Genomic DNA, 26,315 nt, shown 5'->3' on the forward strand with positions numbered 1-26,315 from the left:
CTTGATCATAGGCTACAAGGGCTTCTAACCTGACTATACTAGCAAGGAAGCGGTTCTGATTCACTGTCACCCCAGTTTTGGCAGGTACATAGATCCATAAGACGAGCAGGGATTCCATATGGGGGAAGAAGACTTGATGATCCTCTCAGTCCTTCAGTAGTACTCCAAGTCCTCAGTCAGTTCAGCAGGAGCCATAATCTCTTGCCAGTCCTGGCATCCAGCTCATAAACTCCCAAAAGAACATGGTACCCCATACATACAGTAACATGTGCTATTTATATAGAGCTAAAACCAGTCTGCACCCCTAAAATAAATTAAAATAAGCACTTAAAATACTGCACCAATCCTAGTGTTAGACAAACCTGCAGATGCAATAGACTGCACTGAGCCAGCCAATCTGGGGGGATTTGGAAAGGCCAGTAGACAGAGCCTTTATGAGAACGCCAAAATTAATTGTACTCTGACTTTCAAAGAGGAAACGTGTCTATACATGCCAGCAGGGGAGCTTATAACACAAATATATTACATTTAATGTTTAGCATCAGAGGTAGCTCTAAGAGTAGATCACAAGAGGCAATATAAAATTAGGATTTAAGTACTATATAAAGCAATATGTGATTTTCCCAAATTATTTTTGTTTCATCATTTAACATATTCTCTTTTATCTCTAACACACAGAGCACACAGGGACACAATGGTGTGCATTTAAACAAAGGAATGATTTCTCATAGTCGGCATTCATTCAAAGTTTCTTAATCTCACAGGGTCGGACTGGCCCGCCAGGGATCCGGGGTATTCCCCAGTGGGCCATGACACCTAATAGCTTCGCCCCCTTCGTTTGTGGGGGGAGCAGGGTACTTTTTAAAAAACAATACTTACATAATTGCGGCATCGGCGCACCTCCTTTCTCCTCCCTGTTCCATTTGCACTGAATGCCGGCTGTGACGTGATGACGTCATGTCCGACATTCAGTGAGAAGCGGCGCAGAGAGGAGCCAGCATGCAAGAAAGAAGTCAGATGACAAAATACAAGAGAACAAAAGAGATGAAAGAAGCCAATAGGAAGGTAAGTAAAGGAACTGAGGCAAGGGGAGGAAAGCAGGATGAGACAGAGTGATGAAGAGGTGGGGCAGAATGGCACAGAGTGATGAAGAAGATGGGGCAGAAAGGCACAGAGTGATTAAGATGGGGGGCAGAAAGGCACAGAGTTATGAAGAAGGGGGGACAGAAAGGAACATAGTGATGAAGAAGGGGGGAGCAGAAAGACACAGAGTGATGAAGAAGGGGGGGAGCAGAAAGGCACAAAGTGATGAAGAAGGGGGGAGCAGAAAGCCACATACTGATGAAGAGGAGTGGCAGAAAGGCACATAGTGATAAAGAGGGGGGCAGAAAGGCACAGATGATGAAGAAGGGGTGAAAAAAGGCACAGAGTGATGAAGGGGGAGCATACAGCCACAGAGTGATGCAGAAGAGGGGAGCAGAAAGGCACATACTGATGAAGGGGGGGCAGAAAGTCACATAGAGATGAAGAGGACTAGCAGAAAGGCAGAGAGTGATGAAGAAGGGGGGCAAAAAGGCACATAGGGATGAAGAAGGGGGGAGCAGAAAGGCACATAGGGATGAAGAAGGGGTGAGCAGAAAGGCACAAAGTGATGAAGGGGGGCAGAAAGGCACAGAGTGATGAAGGCCTAATTATTAATCATGAGTGCTACTGATTTAACGCCGGGGTTGGATGGCATTTTCTAAATGTGCCCATTTATTTTTCTAAATAGGGCCCCCAACATTCCAGGATCCAGAAAAGCCACTACTAAAGAAATCAGCAGCCACAGGTTGTGAAAGTGACAAGAACAGGTAGGAGAGAGCAAGACAGTTTGTCAACTGTTCTGATTCTAGTGGGACAATCCCGATTTTTGGTGACTGTTCCGCCCAGTCTATGGGGCAGGCCAAGACTGTGTACTCTTTAAATACACACTGCATTCTTTATATACTACACTATGTTGCTAGCTGTCCTTTGTGGGCTTGCCACACCCCCTCTGGTAGTTTGGTTACGCCTCTCCAGTGGGTGGCCACACCCCTTCTGGTGGGCCTCTACCATTATATTCCCCCTGTGGGCCCTTCAATACCCAGTCCGACACTGCCGATGTCCCATGATCGGTGGCAGTCATCATTACAATGACCACCATTTGGAGAAGAGTTATAGTGACACTGATTTGCTGAGCAATTTATCTCTGACTTTTAGGAAATGCAGACTTCCCTAAAAACTAACACAGAATATTTCCGACTCCAGTGCTATAAACTGCAACAGCAGAAAATGTCGTCAGTGTGATTGTTGTCACTTAAAATAGTGACAGTCACATTAGCGGTATTAAGGGGGCACTGCAAGGACCTGGCAGCTGTTTAAAGCACTAAGCTTACTTAAATATCAGCATCGCTATAACTCTTGTTGGAAAGGTGCTCATCAAAATAATATACCCCTCCCCCATTAAAGCAGGTAAAACAAGTCTAAATCAATAGTAATGCCAGCAAACAGGACCACTGACCAGTGTCAAAATTGGGTGATCCCCAAATTACTTGTCACTCACCAGACTGTGAGTGCTTCTTCCCGTGTATTTAGGAACCGTGGCCGTCCACCATCCTGAGGGTCGGCGCATGCGCAGCCCTTTCAAACCTTCAGTACCTGTCCCTTTACTTAATTGGCTGATCAGGCAACACTCCCTATTTAAAGCACCTGAGTTCCATACCTCGTTGCCTGATCTTGGAGTCTCATTCCCCATGAGCCTCTGAAGGTGTTCCTGTGTTTCCTCCTGTATTCAGCGCTGCTGATACCTGTGGTTTCCAGACCACTTCAACTCTCCTGTGTTTCATCGTGACTGTTTAGCTGATTCCTATCCGCTGCCTCCGTGCACTACAGTCTTCAGCTCATCTCAACTCTCCTGTGTTTCATCGTGACTGTTAGCTGATTCCTATCCGCTGCCTCCGTGCACTACAGTCTTCAGCTCATTTCAACTCTCCTGTGTTTCATCGTGACTGTTTAGCTGATTCCTATCCGCTGCCTCCGTGCACTACAGTCTTCAGCTCATCTCAACTCTCCTGTGTTTCATCGTGACTGTTTAGCTGATTCCTATCCGCTGCCTCCGTGCACTACATTCTTCAGCTCATTTCAACTCTCCTGTGTTTCATCGTGACTGTTTAGCTGATTCCTATCCGCTGCCTCCGTGCACTACAGTCTTCAGCTCATCTCAACTCTCCTGTGTTTCATCGTGACTGTTTAGCTGATTCCTATCCGCTGCCTCCGTGCACTACAGTCTTCAGCTCATCTCAACTCTCCTGTGTTTCCTCGAGACTGCACCAGCTGATTCCTATCCGCTGCTCTCCGTGATTAACAGTTCCAGCTCAGCTCTACTCTCCCGTGTTTCATCGTGACTGCACCTGCTGATTTCTATCCGCTACCTCCGTGTACCTGCAGAGTCCTGCCGGCTGCTACCCCTCAGTTCTACTCGTGTCTGCAGCAGCTGATCCGCTCTCCGTGCTTCTCAGTGTTCCTGCCGGTGTCTACTCGCCAGTCTGCATCGGATCTCCGCCTCGCTGCTTTCATCTCGTCTAGACCATCGCTACTCTTCAGGGTCCTCCAGGAGTCCAGTTCTACATACTACTGCTTCCTGAGTATTTGTTACTATCCCTGCTGGTCTACCTACCTGGGCGCTGCACCTACTTGATTACCGCTTCACCCTCCAGGGACTTTGTATCCTGCCGGCCTCCAGCCGTTCAGGTATCTCTGCACTCCTGTCTGACAGCCTGCTCCTGAACCACGGTATGCATACTTCTCATTGACTGTGCTGGTGTATTGCATATCTTGCTGGACTGAGTTGTTCTTCTCTGGAGCTTACTATCCGCTGAGACTTTTGCCATCATTGACTGTGTTATCTTTGCCCGGATAGTTTCTGTGACTTTGTATTATTGCAGTGCTGTTCAGTCATTACTATATTGTGCATGTCATTGTGGATCAAGTTCAAGGTGCCCGTGTATCCTCTGTATTGCAGTCTCTCCCTGTGCTACTCCTCACATATATATTCAGTGGTACAACTTGCTAGAGGCAGACCACTGATCCCTGTTTCCTGTGTCACCTGTTCCAGTGTCCTCTCACATAGCAGTGGTACAACTTGCTAACGCAGACCACTGACTCCCCGGATACCTCCACCTGGATTCCATTCCTTCACCCAGACAGCGGTACAACTTGCTAAACACAGACCGCTGACTCTCATCACCTCCTCGTTGCTGTTGGACATTCCTCCTCACTATAGCAGTGGTACAACTTGCTACCGCAGACCACTGACTACCCTTCCTTTGTCCATTCAGTTCCTCGTGTACTACTACATATATATTACCAGTGCTGCTAGTCATAGACTTTCACGAGCATCTCTATCCTCCGCTGTCTCCTGTTCCGTGATCACCCCGCTACCAGAGTACCATATTACCATCTACACTGCTCTGGTAAGCTCATCACCTGGTGATCCCTGGGTAAAGACTCCTAGTGCCCATGACATTACTGTTGGCAATACTCCACGAGCATAAATTTTGTCTTTATTCGCCAGTAACAAGGGAATTTAAATGCTCTAAAAATCCTCCATTGGCCTGTCCTATCCCTAAACACAAAACTAAAAGCTGAGCGTAGGCAGAAAAACTTAACTAAATCAAAGTGGATTTCAGCAGAGCTGCTTTAGACTCATCACCCCAGCACCCATTGGTAGGCTCTTTGACTGCCAAACCTTCTTTGAGGTGTGTAGGGGCCATGTTTAACTTGACAAACGTGCAGAGGTGTCTGGAGGTGGCATATTCTACGTTCCACTTTCTGGTCTGTCATCTGCTTGTGGGTCATTCTGACACAATGCCCTCCAGGCCTCACACTCAGTTACCATTTCCCCATCTACCATCTCAGCATATGGGAAGACGTTGACCTCCAGTTGTCTCACCCTCTGATTGCTGCTGGTGATGTGGTCATCTTTTTGGGCCTGCTGGCCTATGAAAGAAACTACTGTTAGCTTAATCCCTTCCTCCTCCAACAACTCACATTGCCGCCACCATCTTGAATCCAGAGATGTGGCTCTATCCCCCTGCCTTTATCATGGCTTCCTCCAGCATTTTAATCTTTATATTTGGAACTATTGGTTTGCTGTCCAGGGATACCTGTTGCTGGTAATAGTTTCACAAATTGAAGGAACTTTTCCGGCTTTTCCTCATCTAAAGCACATTGAATATCTGTCTGGGTTGTTGTTAAAGGTTACAGGATTTTAGGTTCTTCTTTGCCAGCTACTTCTCTGTGGACAATTCTCAGTGATTCAGGACATCTGGAACAGGTTTTGTAGTCTCTTGTGACAGTTGGAACAGCTAACACTAGGGCAGCTTTAACCTTGAGACTTGTTTTCCCTTCATCCTCAGTAGCCATTTTTATCTCTGGCTTGTATTGCAGTAGTCAGGACATAGCTATACCTTTACACTGACGTCAAGAAAATTTCTTATCTTCTCCTGCTTGTCAGCACCTTTCCTTGTACTGATTTCTTCCCAGACTTCTGAGAAGTACTTACAGGGATACAGAAGCTCAGCAGTTGGCAGCTGCTGCTCAATTTACTGCAGACACAACGGACACCTCCAACCGGAATCTCCAATCTCAGAAGAGGGCTGCAACACTTTTATTCCTTACAGTCATCTTTACAAAAAAGTATTTTAATAAAAATAACAAAGTTCTTCAAGGCCCTCATTTAACTGTTTAATGAAGACACTTTTTGTTTCTTGCGGAGTCGCATCAATGGCAGTCTGGGACTTGTAGATACACAATAGTGCATATTCTATGTTTGCCATTCTGTCATCACCCTTGCTCCCAACACTACATAGGTGCCAAGAAAAACCCTTGTGTTAATCAATATAAGGCTGGTGTTTCCGATTTCCCTATCGATTTCAGCCCTGTGTCACATATAGTCACAAATTAGCATGCTTGTCAAGGCTACATAAAATGTGTCCATTAGCATAGAAGTATCTTTTGCTAGAATATGACAGATACATTGAATAACACTGTAAAATATAGTATTAAAGGCCAAAGTAACAGGTTCCAAATTGCAGGTATAAAAAAAAACACTGACATCTCCTGCTGTGAAGGGACTTTAAATATTTACATAACACAATTTAAAATTACTATTATATAAAGGTTTGCTAATTTATTACATGCATATATTTATTTACTTTATTCAAGCGTTGTTGATTAAATTAAATATTTGTAACAAATAAGTATAAGTTGTGAAGCAATACTATAGGGATTCTACACAGAGAATAAATAGCAGGGATAAGGGAATTGTTTAAACAAGTTTCAATGAATATCAATATTTTGCAGCTATTGAACTGGTCAAGCTGGGAAACTATTGTATTTTCGAACAAAGTTGTCTGTAAAAGTGTTATTTCTAAACAATAAATTTTATACATGCATATAAAAAATAATAATAATTTGAACAAACAAATATTTATGTGTGTGTTTATCTTTTTTATTTGCATTATATAAAGGATTTGTGAACTTATTCTCTAAAACAATCATTGACACAATATTTGGAATCACCCCTATGGCGTTTTGGTCATCTCTGTTATCCATAGTCTATAGAGTTTTTTAAGAAGGTCTGGACAAATTATCTAGGTCACAATGCATTTTTGCTAACTTTCCCCTGAAATAAATTCAGGATTTGCAGTGTGGGTTTACCATGGGTGGCACCACTACACATTTGTTGGATTAAATTATTCTTTAAATTCCTTATTCCTATTATCTTTACTTATTAATTATCTCTACATCTCTTTAGGATTGAACAGATGATATAAACATGTCATATTTTCATACAGTCATAGACATTACAGTACATGGTGGAAAATAGTTACACAATGTAATGCAGTTTTAATTCTATTTCAAAGCATAGTTTTATCTGTGTCTACATGTTTCCATATTTAGAACATCATTTTCTTTCGTGTTCTGGCTACATGACAACAATGAATTTTGTTGATCATATATGGTGTTCACAAGAGATCTTTTTTAAAGGTAAAATTGTTTGACAGAAAGCCTTTGGGCAAATAAGGAAATGAAAGTCTGACGTTTGTAATTTCTATTAGTGGAGCTTGAAAATATTTTTCACAGTCACAGCTATAGTTTTCCACCATTGAGAATTTAGATTTTGTAAAGTAAATGGCAATTATACAGTGAATTAAAAGACTAAATTAAAAAAAAGTCTCTATAGCAATAAGCAACACTGAATACTTATATCTGGGAAGACTAAGGAGAAATGTATCCACTGCCCATCCCCCCTAATCCTATGTAGGGATAAAAAAAACCATCTATTGCCCTTGTACATTAAATACAGACTAATTCAGAGTGTAAGTTCCTTGAGATGGTCCCTCTTTCCTCATGCATGTAATACTGTATTACTGTAATACTTTGTAATACTTTTTGTGTACTGTTTTACTATTGTATTTTATGAATTGTTTTAGTTATTTGATAATAAAATAACAGAACCCTTTTCTGGTGGATAGTATACAAAAATATAACCAGACCTTTTCTAGAATACAAAACAGACACACTTCTTCATGGTTAGTATATAAGCCAAACTCCCATTATCATGGGTACGGCTATTATACAAAGTAGATCCCCTCCTTGATGTCTAGTACATAAACTGACCACCTTGATAGTGGCTGGTATATAAAACTGATACTTTGCTTGTGCCTAAAATGTACAGGGCCCAACTTCAATTAAATATACTGTCTCTTGGATGAAGAATCTGAAGCCGCTAAAAATCAGGGTGATGTAATCAACCACATTACAGTACTGATTAGTTGATAGTAAATAAAGCAGACCCTCTGCATAATTGTTACTATACAAAATAAGCCCTCTTTATCATGAATATTATACAAAGTAGACCTTCATTTTATTGGCTACTAAACTAAGCAGTCCTCCTTATTGATGGTCGCTGTAGCAAGCAGATCTCTTCATGGTGACTAACATGTTCATCTACCTCACCACCAAATAGCTTGTGGTTACATATTTTCTTTCAAAGAGCTGCTATCAGAGTGTGTACTATTGGTGAATTTATTCAAGTTTCCTGTATTGCAGTTAACTCTTGTTGATTGCTGGAAGTCACTGAGGATTAGGAAATGGAGAACTATTAGTAAATTTTAGCCCACGTTAATATAAATTTGAGATCGAGTTGGAGTGATAGGATAGGGTAGAAGAAAGGGTGGGGTTGCAGAGGAAGTGCTGGGGTATCACTTAAGCAGTCAAAAAAGGGCCATCAATTTGGCTTCATTTCACCACTAGTTAAAGGAATATTAGACAAAGCAGAATAAGTAATTGCCAGAATGCGACCAAAGGATTACATGAATATGCACATTTAAGCAAACAATAATGGTCAGAAAGGCAAGGTATGATCAGTACAGACTGAAAGAATAATAATTCCTAATGTATTCAACCTGTTTCTACATTATTGTGCTACATTGTAATGTATATTAATTTAAGTTATTAAATGTATTGTCGTAGTCAGCAAATTGGATAAAGTCATTTCAATTAATATCGAGCAAACTTGGTTGTCTTTGTCTGAAAAGATGTGTATTGCGCGCTACGGCGTGGAAGGTTGTACGCAGCCGCAACACGTGTCAATAACAGTTTTTTACACAGTTACACATATTCGCACAAATACGCACATCTGTAAATAGTACACATTAATTGTAGTTGCAACACATAGTTATTTATGTCGAAATATAGTAGTGTTTATGTGTAATATTATAAGTTATATGCATGCTAGTAAAACCTACGGTTCAGGTTAAAGGAAATGTGTCATGTCTGATATCATATTAATCCCCTTTACATCAGCAGCTGTCCGGTTCATTCGGCGAAGAGATCGCACATTGCATACTCTAGTTATTGATGTTAGGGAATAAACCTTTAATGTGATACTGACTATAAAATGCTAATGGACTAGTTGAAACTGGAGTCTTGGTGGGAAGATCGGAACACATCCCCTGGAGAGATGACCCGCACCTTTGGATTCTTTAGTTTGAACTAGCCTATGATCTGCAACCCCCTGGACCCTCCTGAAGCCTGGACTAATAGAAGCAAGCCACACCATCTGCATTGTTTTACTGTATTTCTGTCTGCATATAAGCAGGAGCTTTTCATCTAGTGGTCAGTCATCTTGACCACAGACTTCAGACCTGAATGACTGTTCACTGGATCCAGAGCGACTGCGATAAGTAACGGCTGTACTTATTATTATTTCGCTTGAATTATTCTGCTACTTTTGAGAATAAATATTTGTGCATTGAAAACACAAATCGAGATTCGACAATCGTTTAGTGACAAAACATGCATAACAGTATATTAAAGCTTTACTGTAAGAATGCAACAGTGTTTTGGTAAATGCAATATGAAGAGAATCTGCAGATTGACCTTTAGCCTTAAGAATTATTGAAATAATTGCTGAGATTTGAAGCAGTAAAACCAATGTTTTCAGTGATAACAGTACTACAACTACAGTAGTTGTAGAAAATGGATTAGAAATACCAGGCTGTGATGACTTAAAAATAGGCATTGACACTCATTGATTGGGAAAAAGATCTAGGCCCCCCTCCGGATGACGAAGCATGGGATGACATGAGACTGGGGATAGCTAAAAGCTCCATATCCACCAAACTTAAAGAAACCTCTTATAAAATCTATTACCGTTGGTATTATACTCCTACTCGACTTCACAGCATGTTTCTCTCCTCTTCACCTTATTGTTGGAGGGGTTGTGGCCACAGGGGAACTATGCTCCATATATGGTGGACCTGCCCAATTATCTCCTCCTTCTGGGATGTGGTTTGTGGCATTCTAAACTCTCTATTTGAGGCTCCTGTTGCAAAGGACCCCTGGGTGTTTCTACTATGTTATCCTCCTCCAGAGCTCGACAAATTTTCCAAAAAACTAGCCTCACATATACTGACAGCGGCTAAATCCCTTATCGCGCTAAACTGGAAAAAAACGTCCCCTCCCTCCCTAACAGCCCTTAAAAAACAAATCTGGCATGTCGCAGCCATGGAACAGATTACCTATTACCTCCATGATAGAGGCCATGTTTTTAACCAGGTTTGGGCTCCTTGGCAGTTTGTGGAAAGCTTGCGTCCCCCTAACAATTAGCCCCGTGATAAGGACCCATGTGGGGTAAGTCCGGCTCCCTTATACGCTTTGCCCCCTAATCTTCTTGAGTCATCTACACACTCTCCACCTCCTGAGCTCTTTCATATCCCTGCTTTGTGGTCTCCCCTCCTCTCTGACTCCCTTCCCCCCACCCCATTCCCACATTTCACACTTTCACTACAGTTATATACAATTTGATACCGCATATAAAATTGTAAAAATGGTTGTCTCTCATTATAAGCTTCTATGTACAACATGTTGATTCAATTGTTCTGACTGTTTTTATACGTCTGTTCAATAATAACACAGTCTTATTCCCTGTATTTGCTTATATGACCAACCAAAATAAAGATTTTTTTTTAAAAAAAAATAGGCATTGACAACTTCATAGAGAGCAAAATAAAAATCACTTATTTAAAATGCCAATGTTCCCTGGCATATTTAACTACAGTAAATCAAATGTTTTGTAAAGGAAACTATAACATTTTATAGTGTTTTCCAAAGGGAACATAGCAGACGCAATTATTAAAATGAACTATAATTAGCAGCAGGATGTGAGTACAATGCACATATTTTGTAAGAATTGTGTGCATAGGTCTGCATTTAAACATGTGTGCTTAAGTAATTTCTATTTCATTTAAAATATTAACCGTACAAGATTCTTAAGCATACTATCCCAATTCATTATAAGTAACAAGTTACAATAACAACTGATCTTAACGTTTAATATCCTAAAAAAGTACCAGGGTTAAACCATTGATATGCTGCACTGCAGAGAAATATATTGTGACACACTAGGCAACTAGTGGATGGGGCAAAGCAATCTGTGGTCTGGGTATATGCTAAATAATGATATTGCAACTGTGTAATGAAACTGACAGATTTGGAGCTACTTACCTGCATATTGCAGTAGATTTGGGAATCTGTGGTTAATGCCATTAATTAACAAAATGTTACCAACCTACAATTCTCCAAACACCTCCCAAAAGTTTTCTCTTGCCTGCAAACCTTCAAGCATTCATGGAAAACTCATCTTTATAGACAATCACATTCACCAAACAACTTTCTTCCACGCAATTACCACCCATCCACACAGCTCAAACAAAACTAACATTAATTGTCTTTGTGCTCAAACAACCTTCTGATTCTCAAGTCAACTTTCCTGTATGACTAGACCATATTGTCCCACTAAACACATTTTCCCATTGCAATCTGGATGGATCAATATACAAAGTGTAGCATTTTTTTTTCAATTATGCTATAAAGTGTGCTGGTACTATATAATAAATGGAAATAATAATAATAATGAAATTAGTACATGGCCTGATGACATCTTATTGTATAAGATGTAAGCTGTTGGAAAGTTTTCTGGATATAAAAGGACTCATTTAGAGTAGGGCATACATTTTTCTTTTTGCATCACGCATTTCAGCATCTGGACTAAACATGCAGATTTTAGGCATATTATTGCATATCCCCTTATTTGAAAATGTAAGTATTTATTTATGTACTCTTTGTATATCTGAACTAAAATAGAGTAAACATCAATTATATGAGAGTTTTCTTTGTTTATAATCTGCCATAATAATATGTATCTATTTTATTATTTTTTGTGCAAGATATATCGATCTGAGATCAACCTTCAGAGCTATTTCCTTCTTTTTTTCTATATATTTTATGACACATATAAATTGATGAGTTTATTTGATAAAAAAAACAGTGATGAGTAACATGTCCAGTCTGTGGTAAATATGATACATTATTTGGTATTGGCTCTGCCCACTCGTAAAATCATGTGTATGTGTGTGTGCTGTAGCTAAGAAGACCATGTTATTGGAACCACATTGCACCATTCATCATCTATCTCTAGCTAATCTATCTAATTTTTTATTTTAAATGTGCAAAATATATAAATAAGCCATTAAACAAAATAATCCACACACATGTTAAAAATAGATTTTTGTGAACCCATTACTCAGAAGAAGCATTAGGCTCATAGATTAAAAATGTCATGTATCAAAGCAGTGCTTTGTGATTCAAATGTACATGGCCCATCTTCAATTAAATATACTGTCTCTTGGAAGAAGAATCTCAAGCCGCTAAAAATCAGGGTGATGTAATCAAGAACATTACAGTACTGATTGAAAAAGATATAAACAAAGGCAATTTATTGAATTTTTTAAATTCAGTTGGAGTTAGAAAATAAAGCCGTTACTGTCATTTAAGGACAATAGTTGAGAATTAAATGAAATATTAAAAATGCAAAAATGCAAGCAATAGCTCTAATTGTAGCCATACCTATAAAACTGGTTATGACATTAATATTAATAGGTTATATTAATAAAGGAATTCTAAATTTGGAACATAAGAAACCATAAAACACAATTTTGTTATTTTATGCACAATAGGTCAATTGACTGAGGATGGTACACAGAAGAGCAATCTGATTTAATATCTAATTGCCCATACAAAGAAGAATTTCTTGAAAAATAACCTTCACAGACCAAACGTACCAAAATAATTATGTTGGTATAACACCACCTCTACTCCAATAAAAGAGTCATTACTTCCAGGGAAAAAGGAAACACATTTTCTGGATGTTTAGGACTAAACTGCTGCCTGTATGCTGGTTCCACCCATAGCTTCCGCCAGGTGCCTGTTTCTGCAATACATGCCTTTAGATCTCTTCTGACATTTTCATTGTCTCCAAGTACCCTCTCATTGGATCTATCTTCTTTTGATCATCTTTTGATCTTTTGACCATCTCATATGTGAGTACCTGTGGCGCCTCACATCTGTGGATTACTCATCCCTTCATGCTCAGGACCTGCCACTCTGGTTTGGTACAAAAGACAGGCATCTACTACATAACCTTCCTTGGGACTCAATGCAACTACCATCTTGCTTGTATTGGCAATCATTCTACACTAAAACTGCTCCTGTACGCTTCTCCACTTTCTAATTGTCACTGTTTGGAAAGTCCTTGTCACACCTCATCTGCCTCTCCACTATCACCCTGAGCATGCTGCCTTCAAAGTTCTTTCCTTCTCATCTTCTATAGAACTTCTCACAATGGAACTCATCCCCCTCCTAATTTAGTGGCCGCTCCATCGACCTAATCTTTGCCCATCACTGTGATATCACTGACTTCACCATCTCCCCATTTCTTCTCTTTGACCATCATCTCCTTTCCTTTAGTTGTTCAGTACTCTTGTCCCCACTCTTCCAAAGCCACCCTCACTAAGCATAACCATAAAACCTTTGATCCTGCCACTTTATCCGCCTCTCTGGATTCATTCAGTTCTCTCTCCCATCTCTACCATATCCTGTCTCCAACAGGTTTGTCTGCCTTTATGACTGCACTCTCACCTCTGCTCTTGACTCAGTCATCCTGGCTGTCACTGTTAGCCTTCGAAGGGCAACTCCACAACTCTGACACTCCAAACCAACCTGTTGCTTGCAAAAGTGCTCTCTGACAGGTGAGTGGCATTGGAGGAAGTCACGTTCTCATGCTGACGTTGTTCGTTTCAGGTTCATTCTCTATTCCTATTGCTTAGTCCTACCTCGAAATCTTTCCATCAGGTAATTGACACAACTGTACCCTCCAGCTAACCTTCACCCTCTCACTCCAGCCTTCTCCACAGTCTCTGGGGATGAATTCAGGCCTCTTCTACCCCATCCCATTGCCCCCTTGACTTATCTACTTTGTTCAGGCATGCCCTTGTTTTATCCATGCTCAAAAAACCAACCTTGACCCTGACTCCCTTTCTAATTACTGGTCTGTCACTCTCCTCCTCACTTTGAACATAAAGTCTACAATCGCCTCATCACCTCAAACTCTCTCACTTTATGTTGGCCTTTGTACCCTTCACTTCACCAAAACTTCCCTTACCAAGACCGCTACAGACCTCCTCACTGCTAAATGTTAAGATCATTTTCCTTTATTCATCCCCCTGGATCTCTCTGCAGCCTTTAACACTGTGGACCACCGCTTCCTCCTATAAATCCTTCACTTCATTGGTCTGTATGACATGGTTTGACACTATCCACTCCCGGCAGTGCCCCTACCTGTACAACTGCTCTGCTCTATCTCTACCCCTGAATCCACCCCATCCCCACTTTATCTACCAGTAAGCACACCCAAAGCTCTGTTCTTGTCGACCTCCTATTCTCCTGTACACTTTGTCCCTTGGTAATCTCATCAACTCTTTTGGTCTCCAATAACACCTCTATGCTGATATATATATATAGCTAACTCTCTTCCTGGGACATAGCCAGCAGCTGTATTGCTGATTTAAATGTAATGTTTCATGTTCACATTGTGACCTTCAACTTTACAGCCTGTCAACATTGTGACTTAAGAAACATGTTGACATTCTGAATGTTGACATTATGGTGTAAACATTCTGTATGACAACATGTTCCTTGTCATCATTTCATACACAACACCGCTTCCCCAATCTCTACCCCTCTCTCGTATCTCCAGCTGTCTTTCTGCTATTACCTCTTTGATGTCCCAGTGTTCCTTAAACTCAATGGGGCAAATGCAGAGTTGCCCACAAATGGGAATACATTTCTCTTAAAAAATGAGCACTAAAAACAAAAGTATTTCTGCCCATATCATGATCGGCAGCATATGTGACTGGTTTATGATAAGTCATCATCATCAGCATGTATTTACACCTGCCCCATATGTCACCCTGAATGCATTGTGATGCATCCATTCACTTTTCATCTCTCCTCTGGACTACCGCACTCTCCTTTTCTCTGATCTTCTTTTGTACCACCTCTCCCCACTCCAATCCATTCTCTTCTACGCTGCTTGTTTTATTTTTATTTCCCACTGCTCCGCATCTGCTTTACCCCTCTGCCAGTGGCTACACTGGCTCCATTTCATGATCCCCCTTTCCATTATGCTAATAATGCCTCCTCATTCATTAATTCTCTCACTCCTGGCTTTAAGAATTATCCCATGCTGTTCCCAGGTTTTAGAACTCAATCCTTCGCCTATCTCTTTCCAAGGCTTTAAACAGGCTCTGAAAACGTATTTCTTTACCAAAGCCTACCAGCACTCCAACTAATCCCACCCTACTGTCCCCTACATACCTTCTCACCCATCTGTGTTACCCCTGTTTGTCTACACCTCCTCTTCATTCTACACTCTCAGGAGCAGGGCACACTTCCCTTGTGTGATCCTTCTCTCACCTATGCCTGTATTCCTTTCAACTATTCATGAAGGAGGGATGATGTAGTCAAGGGATTCTATAATATATTTTGATTTGCCAACTTGTCCTTTATTTTGTCAGAGGGATCTTGCCAGTAAGGGTCTACCCATACTTCACTATCCCCACTGAGTTCTGAAACCAATATATGAAAACAAATGAAGTACTGAACAACAGACATGGTGTCCTGTCGTAAACATAACACACTTATAGAGGTAGAGGATAATTGACAAGGGTCATAGAAGACTTTCCAAAAGGTTGTGATAGCAAAATAAAATGATAATTCTTCTATTATAGGGATGAGGAAGGAACTTTACAAGAGAATAGGGTTATGGCAAAACACATTGGCTAAGAAGCCCCTACATTTCTAAGGATGTCCATCACAAAAAGCTAGTGAGAATACGGAAATAGAATAGACTGTTGAAACAAACTCTGAAACAGCAGTTTATTGAACAGAATTGGAACTTGAATCTGTGATACTTGTTGCGAGCCATGCCTGAAGTACTTCTATGTATGCGAAAACTCCTTGAAGAAATTGTGCGAAGTAGTCTTTTGTCCATTGTTTCCCCACTTGCTTAGAAAGACTCGTAATAACCGGTGAGTAATGGAATGTCACAGCCTTGATGGGCTGAACAAGCGGTCACAGACTGTTTTTTTCTTAGACTGTAGGTGTGGAGCCACTGTGCCACTAGTGGTTGATGCTTGCTTACCTGGGATGCAGAGTCTAATAGGTTTTCTCCGGTGATATCCACAAAAAAGTAATGGACTTTATAGCAAGTCACCCACAGGTCATGGCCCCCAGTTTCACATAGTTGGACAGCAGCTGACGCAGAACTGTTAGAAAGGCTGAAGTCACAGCACAATAGTGGTTGAAGACAGACCAGGCTCAGGGAGGACAGCACAAGTGCAAGGTAACAAAAGCCTGGGCAAAGGTCAGCTAGGGATGGTCAAGGCCTTATCTATAATAAAAAATCTAAGTGACAATCAGAAAGCAGGCATAGAATAGCACGGAACACGCCAGTTCAGTTACGTGTAGTCAACGTATAAATAGTTATCGGGACACGGAAATTCAGAATATCTGTAAATTAGTTGCATTGTGTATTTAGCTGTCCTGTTAAACCTGACGCCTGTTGACATTAACAGACAAGTCTCCAACATGCTGCCGCTGAAGACAGAATAAGGAAGAGAAGGCTTGTGTACACAGCTATTGTAAGTAATACTGCTGAGTGAAGCATGTCATGCTAATTAGAGATAAACATACCAATTGTTCTCAATTCTAAGATAGATATCTGGGGATAAATGTATCAAGCTGAGAGTTTTCCGGTGTGTTTGAAAAACCAATCAGGTTCTAGCTATCATTTATTTAGTACATTCTACAAAATGAAAGCTAGAATTTGATTGGTTGCTATAGGCAACATCTCCACTTTTCAAACCCGCTGGAGAACTCTCAGCTTGATATATTTACCCCCTAATGTATTTATAATTCTAATTAACACATCTACCATGACCCCCACCCTTGGAATGCCTTTCCTCCAAAAGCATTAGATGTCTCTTTGTCAGCTAAACAGTTTTGAGCATTAAAGTTTCTATGACAAACTTGTGTACTGATCTTGGATATATTTATTCATACTAATCAGGTCACCACCAAAACAATGTTTTTCAAGATGCATAGGACATTATATATAAACATGTATAATAGTGTTACAAAATATATCTAGCGCCTTTCATAATTCTAATAAACAAAATAAACTTGTGGAAACAAGAGTAATAGGAAACAAATATTAGTATTGAGGTGCCCACTATGAAGAGATCACAAAGTAAACTTATTGCTATAATTTGATCCTGTAAAAGCAGTTTCATCTGTTCTCCTATCATTTTGATAGTGTCATATTAAAGGTCACTCATAACGTAGGTTTCAGCTTCACTGGGTTGCAGGACCAATATATATTATATTAACTATATTTACTTTATAAATTTATCAAATGTTCTTTATTTATTTTTTTATGAAATATATTCATTACTAATCTGTATATTTGCAATAGAACAAATTACCCTAAAATCACTCAAGTTTACAAATACTAGTTGGAATTTTTAAAAGAACATTAATCTTTGTTGATGTGAATGGGAACAGACGGTAGGCACAGAGACCTTTTGTAAACCTCTGCTAGTGTAATGTAATTCTTTTTGTCTATGTTTGTTTGAAAATAAATGAACTGGCATTTTGCCATTCTATCTTTTTGACATCTATTGTCCTATTCCTTTTAAGACGGTCATTGTTACAACATTTCAATTGAAGTCAAAGAATTCAAGTAAAGTTATCCAGGTGGCCACTTCCTGTGTAGTTTGTAAAATGAGGTCCTGAGCTTAAAGGGAAATTTTCATTTGAATAATCAGACACTCAATATCATTGAATACTGAAGTTGCTGAAATGCTCTCTGTTCTATGTTTGATGTGCAATTAAAAACAGAAAACTTGCATATTAATGAAACAGTAAATAAGACAAAATACAGTTAGGTAGGCAAAAAAAACACTTTTATATTTCGTTATTTTTTTATAGGCAAGTGTCTGTGAACTTGAACCAAAGGTTGATTTAGTAGTATAAAAACTGTGGGACTGATTCATTAACAATTGCAAATCGAACATTATTTGTATTTTTTTAAAAAAATGCACATACATAGGGTATACACACGTCCGTATTCAACAAGGAGCGGATCTGAAGATACTTCTGTTGATGAATTTGGGTCTGGGTCCATTCTTCTCTAACAGACAAGACACTGCACCACGGTGGCTTAGTGGTTAGCACGTCTGCCTTACAGCACTGGAGTCATGAGTTCAATTCACAACCATGGCCTTATCTGTGTGGAGTTTGTATGTTCTCCCCGTTTTTGCGTGAGTTCCTCCGGTTTCCTCCCACACTCCAAAAAACATACTGGTAGGTTAATTGGCTGCTGACAAATTGACCCTAGTCTGTGGTTCTGTCTGTGTGTGTGTGTGTTAGGGAATTTAGACTGTAAGCTCCCATGGGGCAGGGGCTGATGTGAGTGAGTTCTGTGTACAGTGCTGTGGAATTAGTGGCGCTATATAAATAAATGGTGATGATGACGAAGGATATGTCCAATACATATATGGAATAGAAAGTCAACAAAGAACACACAGAAAAAAAATCTATCCAATTAATGTCACATTTTAATAATATAATCAAACAAAACATTAAAAAATATTTTTTCCCCATAAAATACATTTATTAGGATGTTCTTAATGTCTACTGTACATAAAATAAACTTTTACAGTTGCTCCTGATTGCAAACACATATTCTAGCAGGCATACACAGTAATTAGCACTTATACCAGACCTGTAGCTGGTGCAAGTGTTACAACGAAAATGTACCTTTGAGATGCCCAAAGAGGGAATCGGATGCTGCTGCGTGTGCATGAGCTTGGCATGCCTTTACTGGACATTGACTATGTGCATACGCTCAGTTCCCTCCTTTGCGCTGGAAGATGAATTGGACGTTTCGGAATCCTCTGTTGTATGGTCTGGTTCTGGGCATGCACAGAGTAATTGTGCGCATTATACGCATTGTATCACCATTTCTGCTCTGTAATGAATCATAACAATAATTAATAATTAAATTCAACATATGCATACTTAATAAGAAAGCACTGATATCTGCACAGGGTAAGCAACAAAGTGGTGAACGCTTCTAGGGCAAATTGTAACCAATTCTGAGAACATTATTCTGCAAAGAAAAAAAGGGATATGTATCGACCAAGCTCTATTTCCAAGAGAATCAACATTTTGTATAAGGAAAGTTAATGCAAATAACACCAACTGATTTCTTGTATCCAAACTGAAACTCTCAAAGAATGAAGATAAATGAAAGCTGTAAATAATCCAATTAGAATAATGAATAATGGTTTTAAATTTTGCTTATTCATTGCAAGTCTTCAGTGATACTTTCCAAACCAATAAAACCACACATGAGCAGATCAAAAAACAGATTAAGTATTGTGATAAATAAAGATCTAAACTTTATTGAATATATTTATTACAAGCCATTGATATACAGCTATCATATTACACATCTCTGTAGAGAGAATAATCATTCACATCTTTCTCTGCCCCATTAGAGCTTTCTGTCTAAATTCTCTTGCACATAAACACATGTACACCACTACTTTTGTCAGCAGCTAATTAATCTACCAGTATTTGGTGTAAGTGAAGTAGGAGACAGTTTCAGACAGTGGTGGTACTACAGGAGATGCGTCCACTACAGGGCCAGCAGGTGATGGGTAAGCTAATCCCCATCCAAGGCCCTTGCTTTCCTTGAGTCCCCCACAGTGGACGCATGTACCAGTCTGCATATGCTCAGAAAAGGTCACAGCACTTGGGAGACTAAAGTGACATCACTGGGCCCCTACCCAAATTTTGCTAGGGCCCTGGCAATGGATTGTAGATACTCTAATACAATTAGTTGTAGTGGGAGTGGAAGGCCCCTTCCCAAATTTTGCTAGGGTCCTGGCAACGGATTGTAGATACTCTAATACAATTAGTTGTAGTGGGAGGTGGCATGTGTATGCACTACACAATTATGATGTCCTCCAGCTTTTGAGACTAGAAATAGTAATACCTATCCATTTATAGCCGTGGAGTGCTGTAAAGAGACCAGCTATGGCTAGAGTACATATAGTGTATTTACTATTGAGTGGCTATTGTTTGCATTAGATGTTCATCTTTTGTAATAAAGATACTATTGTATCCGTATTTTCTCTTTGACTGTGTGACCATAAACTCCTAGATACCAGGACTTCTCTCTGGGTTCCTGGTATCACCCCAAGCCCTCACCACACTTCAAATCACACCCAAAAAGCTACCAGTGATATTAAAAGAAGAACAATGATAAAAAAAAGAACAGTCCAATGATTCTAGACAGGCCAGAAAGGGTTAGTATAGTTCTGTGATCCAGCAGTGGTTTTAAATTTCCCTACATAATGTTTCAAAGTCCTGAATATGTTTTAAGGGAAATGTTTTCATGCAAAATTTCAAAATCTCTCCCATGCTGCGAGCTGTATATATGTCCGGTCAGAAAAATTGAGTCGTCCTGAGGCAGTGGCCGAGGCAACAGAACCTTTGGACCGGTAAATTCAAACATCCGGCCAAGTTGTTCCATCTTCATATTTCCAGCACTTTCCAAACTCTTAATGATCCTGGCCACCCAGCCATGCTACCTTATCAGCATAATAGGGATCTAAACACAGTCTCCCTGCTCCAGCAGACCCACCAGGTGAACTAACTAATGAGCAACTCCAGATTGAGTACTGTTCCTTGGCAGCAAGATGGATGAATTTGCTGCAGGATCAGTTGCAGGAATAGCAATGGAGCTGGTGAAAGGCAAAGCTCTACACCAAGCTTCGGAAATCCTCAAACACACTGAAATCTTCCCTGCAGGCCATTTTAAGTGGTCCAAATTTCTCACGCTTGGAATCCCACCCTGCAGGTTAGCTACAGGTCAGCGATGCTTGCATTGGTTGGGAGGGGGTAGTGGGATGGTGATTGGCAGGGATCTGGATACTACCCATGTGTAGCTCTCCAGGTCTGCAGAGTCCAGGAGAGAACCATTATGGTCAGAAATGGTTAATAAGAGTACTAGTCCCCATTGATGAAGTAGAGGTAATGCATTTAAAATTGCCAGGAGTTGTATTCTACATGCAAAGCAAACAGTATATTTCCTTAATGCAAAAAATTAATCATGTGGACTCTTTGTATTCCAACATGGGTTGTCCAGTAGCAAATTTTCACATTTTTTTTTTGCTTTGCTCCTAACTCTAAATGAGGCCAAATATGCATTTCTTAGGATTTAGAGTTGAAGTGTTGCATTTGACAATTAAGTTACTTATTAAGTTAATTAAGTCACTAAAGTTATATGTAAATTGTTGAAAAGATGATTAATTAAAATTCTAATTTAACATGTAATAATTTGCACAGTATGCATATATAGCACAATGCATGTTTCCTTAGTGAATCAGGCCGAGTATGTTCACAGTAAGTGTGTCTAAAATAAACTTATATTAGGGTGTTCTATATGTATTATAATTAATACAAGGACACATGAAGGATTTTCAGACAAGCAGTACATATAGACAATGAGCCATTTGCATTCAGTTTAAAGATTTTACATTATTTTTGAATGTTACAAATCTATTGCCTAAGTCTTGTTTTTTTTTTGAAGAGCTGTGTCCAGTATACAAATGGCATAAAGGAAGGATAGTCTATAAATTGCTATATCAGTGACACTGGCCAACAAGCATTTCATTTCAATTATACAAAGTACTCAGAAGATGAGAGAGACACAAAGAAGAAAAAGTGAATGACAAAGACTGTTAGTAAAAAAAAAGATGTAAGAGGGAGAGAGGATGAGAAAGAGAGAGAGAAATAAAGAAAGAGAGAACCTAAGAACAGCATCACTATAGCCAACTTTTAATTATGAAAAAAATATAATTACAGTTTTACGTATCATACATTGACTGTCTCTATTCTAATTGTGAATGATACTTTGAATACACAGTAGCACGGGTGCTGGAAGATATAACTATGTTGCTCTATTATTTGGTATGTATGGAATTATTAAAAATGTGCTGGGTTGATTTTTTTTTTAATATTAACTATATAAACAAATTGAAGTCATAGGACAACTTGACTTAGTAATAAATAAGTTTTAACAAAGCACATTATTTAGTGCTTCATTAGTTGTTTATTTCATATTCATGAGCTTTTCCATAAAGGACACAATTTTGCTGTTCTGCTTTGCAATATACTAATTAGATGATAATAGAACAATTCTAGTTTCTGAACTTCTCATTTAATATGACCTGTTATGCTCAGATATTACTCTAACTCTAATAACTCTGGTAATTGTATAATTGGAGTATATATACACAGTATACTTTAAAATGTTTATGCCTTGTAAATACACAATATTTACAAGGCAAGTAATATAAAGTAATATCCTCATGCAATTAAATTCCATTTTCAATGGGATTTTGGGCTTTTACTTTTAACAAGAGATTGCTCTATTAATAATCTGACCATGTCTGATGTTTGCGCTATGGTGCATTTTAGTAGATCAGAACTAGAAATTTAATTGTGATACTGACCAGCATATCCCTATTATATCTGTATTACAGCTGGTAATTTGAGTTCATGTAATACTTTCACAATGCAGTAGATTCCATTTCCGACAGTTTTTGGTTATATCCTCACTGCTGGAGTGTGATAAAAAGAATATCCACGGTGGCAAATATGGAGTAGCAATGTCTTGGACATTGCTACTACATATTTGCCACCGTGGAACCTGTCGGGAGATATATCACTCGCTGAACTGTCTTGGAATAGTGACTGTGCCCACCGGGCTTTCCCTGTCCCATTGGGGCTATTTGACTACGACTTTTGCCCAATATATATATGCATATTATTTTCTCTAATAACTGTGAATATCACATTGTGTACAAGTCATTATTAGACTTAAAACATTGCACAGGTTGTTGTTAGGTCTGGCCAGCACCTATTATGCATCTATGCCAAATAAATTCCATTTAACACATACTACATATTCTATTTCAAGCGCCGAGGTTATCTGCTATATATATATATATATATATATATATATGTATATATATATATCTGTGTATTAGGTGTATGGGTCCCCTACTTCCTCAGGCAGCTCTCCCTGCATTAGAAGTGCTGTACTCTTTTTTATCTACTATCAGAACATTTGACAGACTGTCCTATCGGTTCTTGTCACTTTTACCACCTGTGGCTGCTGGTTTCTTTAGTTGCGGCTTGTCTGGATCCTGGAATGTTGGGGGCCCTATTTGGAAAAAATAATGGTTACATCTAGAAAATTGCAACCAGCTTCGGCGTTAAATCAATCGGACTCCCAATTAATACTTAGGCCTTCCTCCAGTCCCAACATTAAAGTAGTACTCCCATTTAATAAACCTATTTCCCTCCCTCTAGACAGTCACTGCAATAAATTAATAGAATTTACGTATAATAAGTATGATGATTTCCCGCAACCGTCACTGCCATTAAATAATTCGTATTCACATTTAATAAATAGACCTCATGCTCCTCAAACTCAGCCCACATTCAATTAATAGCCCCTAAACTATCCCATCTGTAAAATTAAATTGCCCCACCTTCATCCTACAAACAAAATAGCACCCATTATTTAGCCACCACCTACCACACACACATTACATTGCCACAAGCCTGCTGTGCCATCACACACACATTACTGTGCCCCTTCATCGCCATGCTGTACCTCCTTATGATCACACTGCGTGCTCCATGCTGGTTTTGCCTCCCTCCCTTCTCCTGGCCCCCCTTTATCACCGTGTTCCATGCTGCTTTGGCCCCCCTTCACCCTGTTCCATGCTGCTCAGGCCCTCCTTCATACTCTTCCATGCTGCTTTGACCCCCCTTTCACACTCTGCCATGCTGTCTGCGCTCCACCTTTTGACACTCGGCCATGCTGTCTGTGCTCCCCCTTTTGACTCTCTGCTGTGCTCCCCCTTTTCACTCTCTGTCGTGCTCCCCCTTTTCACTCTCTGCCATGCTCCCCCTTCACTCTGCCATGCTCCCCCTTCTCTCTGGAGTGCTCTCCTTTCACTCTGCCGTGCTCTACCCTCACTCTGTCGTTCTCCCCCACTTGCTTCGGTTCCTTCACTTACCTTTTATAAAGGCTTCTTTCTTCTCTACTGTCTTCTGTTTTTTTCCCGACTCCACTCTGTGGCGCTCCTCACTGAACGTTGGGCGTGATGATGTCACACATGACATTCAGTGCGAACGGAGCAGAAATGAGTCGGTGAGCGCTGCAGTCACATGAGTATTTTTTTTCTTTTAAAGTTTCCCGCTCTCCCCACCAATGAAGAGGGGAGCAATCAGCGTTGGGGCCTACCGGGGAATAGCCCAGTCCCCCGGCGGGCCAGTCTGACCCTGCTTAGGACACCCAAGAAAAAGCCCTGTGTTGCTCTAGGATAGGTGCGAGGCTTTATTATTTACGTTTTAGACGGGCCAGTAATTAACATTTCAGAAGCAGTAATTATTTTATATAATCTGCATCCACACTTATCCAGGTAGAGCCAAGGTAGCGTTCCAAATCTTTGCTGAGGATTAATGCAGTGTGACACTTTCTACTACATTACGGAGGGAAAATGGATTTAACTACAACATCTCATAGAGAGCTCAGAACTAGTCCCTGGATTTATTTATTTTACCAGGCCCTGCAGGAGAAGAATAGAGGTAACAAAGCAGAGCTGGATAATATTTACTTGTTAACAAGTATTTATATAGCACATATATTACACAGAGCTTTACATAGATTATTTCATAATTCACATCAGCTCCTGCCATAGTGGATCTTATTCTTTACTACACGGACACATACACACTAAGGTTAATTTTGTCAAAAGCCAATTAACCTACTAATATGTCTTTAGAGTGTGGGAGGTAACTGGAGCACTCAGGGAAAACCTATGCAAACATGGGAGGAACTCCACAAAGATAGGGATCTGATCAAACAGCTAAGGTTTAGAATGTACAAGGAGGAGCCAGGAAGACCCTTTGCTTTTATGGCTTTTTTGTGCTTATATAAGTCTGTGATCATAATTGCAGTGGTCCTTACACTTCCATAGCTAATAATTAAACCCTGCAGAAAATAAGTGGAGTTTCATTTTTGAGCTTTCACTGTGATGTCCCAGAGTCATGCATTAGACAGTGGCAGAACGACCATCGTGCACTGGGGCCCATGAAGTTAATATGGTCTGTTGCATGACAGATTCAGAGGGTCGGTGCCCGGCTTCCTCCTCCCCGCCTACCTGCACCGGGACCCACAACCCACTAGTTCCACTTCTGCCACTAGAGATGAGCAAATCGATTCAGCCGATTCTGAAATTAAGATAAATTTTAACGGTTTACAATTTGTCGATCAATTCACAAATTGGTACAGATTAGCTAAAACTTTGGTGGGTAAATTATGCCCCCAAAGCACAGAATCTAAAGAACCCAATCTGCATATATCAATAAATGTTATGTGTCTAAAGTCTTATAACAGAAGCTTAAAGGTCCTCTGGAACTCATTCTTGCTGGATTGTTCTAAGGGAAAATGTTTGTGAATGCTGCGATTTGTGATTGTGATTTGATATTTAATTTTTCAGTACATTTACATCCTACTTTGTTAGCTGTATAGTATCTCACAATCTATTGAGCCCATTTGATTTGTGTAGGCTTCACATATCCCCCCCCCCCTCTTTATTATTTCATTCAGTTTTTTATTCAATTATTACTTTTTATTTAGAGGGTGTCACATGAGGTCTGCAGCAACCTACAGAGGTTATGTTATTATGGATTACTTCTCTACTTGTCATTATTCATATTGGAATTCAGTTATCATACAGTTGCTATCTTAATGATGTATTTTTTTTGGTACACTGACTGACACAATAAAATTGTATTCACATGGCTTTGGTACCATTGACTATGAAAGTATACAAATATCCAGGCAATACATCTCAACTCATGTATTTTTTTACAACGTATTGACTGGTACATAAACATCTATTTTTTAGTGTTGTTTAAATATACAAATAACCAAGCAATACACTGGCATGTTAACTGCTGTATATGTTTACAATGTACACACTTGTAACTATCACTACTTAGTCTGCAAATTCCCTCTTATTGCATTGGGAAACCCCAATATCAAGTTTATTGTATTGACTGACAGTAGGTTTACAGAGATTGAAGACTTGCATGAAGAAACCAAAAGTACCTCTCAGAGAATTGCTATTCCATGTTGGCAGTTCAGAGGATAAAGAAACATGGAACTCTCTAACAGC

General features: G+C 39.7%; 1 protein-coding gene across 1 annotated transcript in view; it reads left to right on the plus strand.

Annotated features, from left to right (window-relative positions):
- Window positions 1-26,315, plus strand: part of SLITRK6 (SLIT and NTRK like family member 6) — a 125,674-nt gene that overhangs the window by 50,634 nt on the left and 48,725 nt on the right. The gene's annotated exons all lie outside the window — the stretch shown is intronic.

This window comes from Mixophyes fleayi, chromosome 2 (genome assembly GCF_038048845.1).
Source record: "Mixophyes fleayi isolate aMixFle1 chromosome 2, aMixFle1.hap1, whole genome shotgun sequence".
Taxonomy (NCBI): domain Eukaryota; kingdom Metazoa; phylum Chordata; class Amphibia; order Anura; family Limnodynastidae; genus Mixophyes; species Mixophyes fleayi.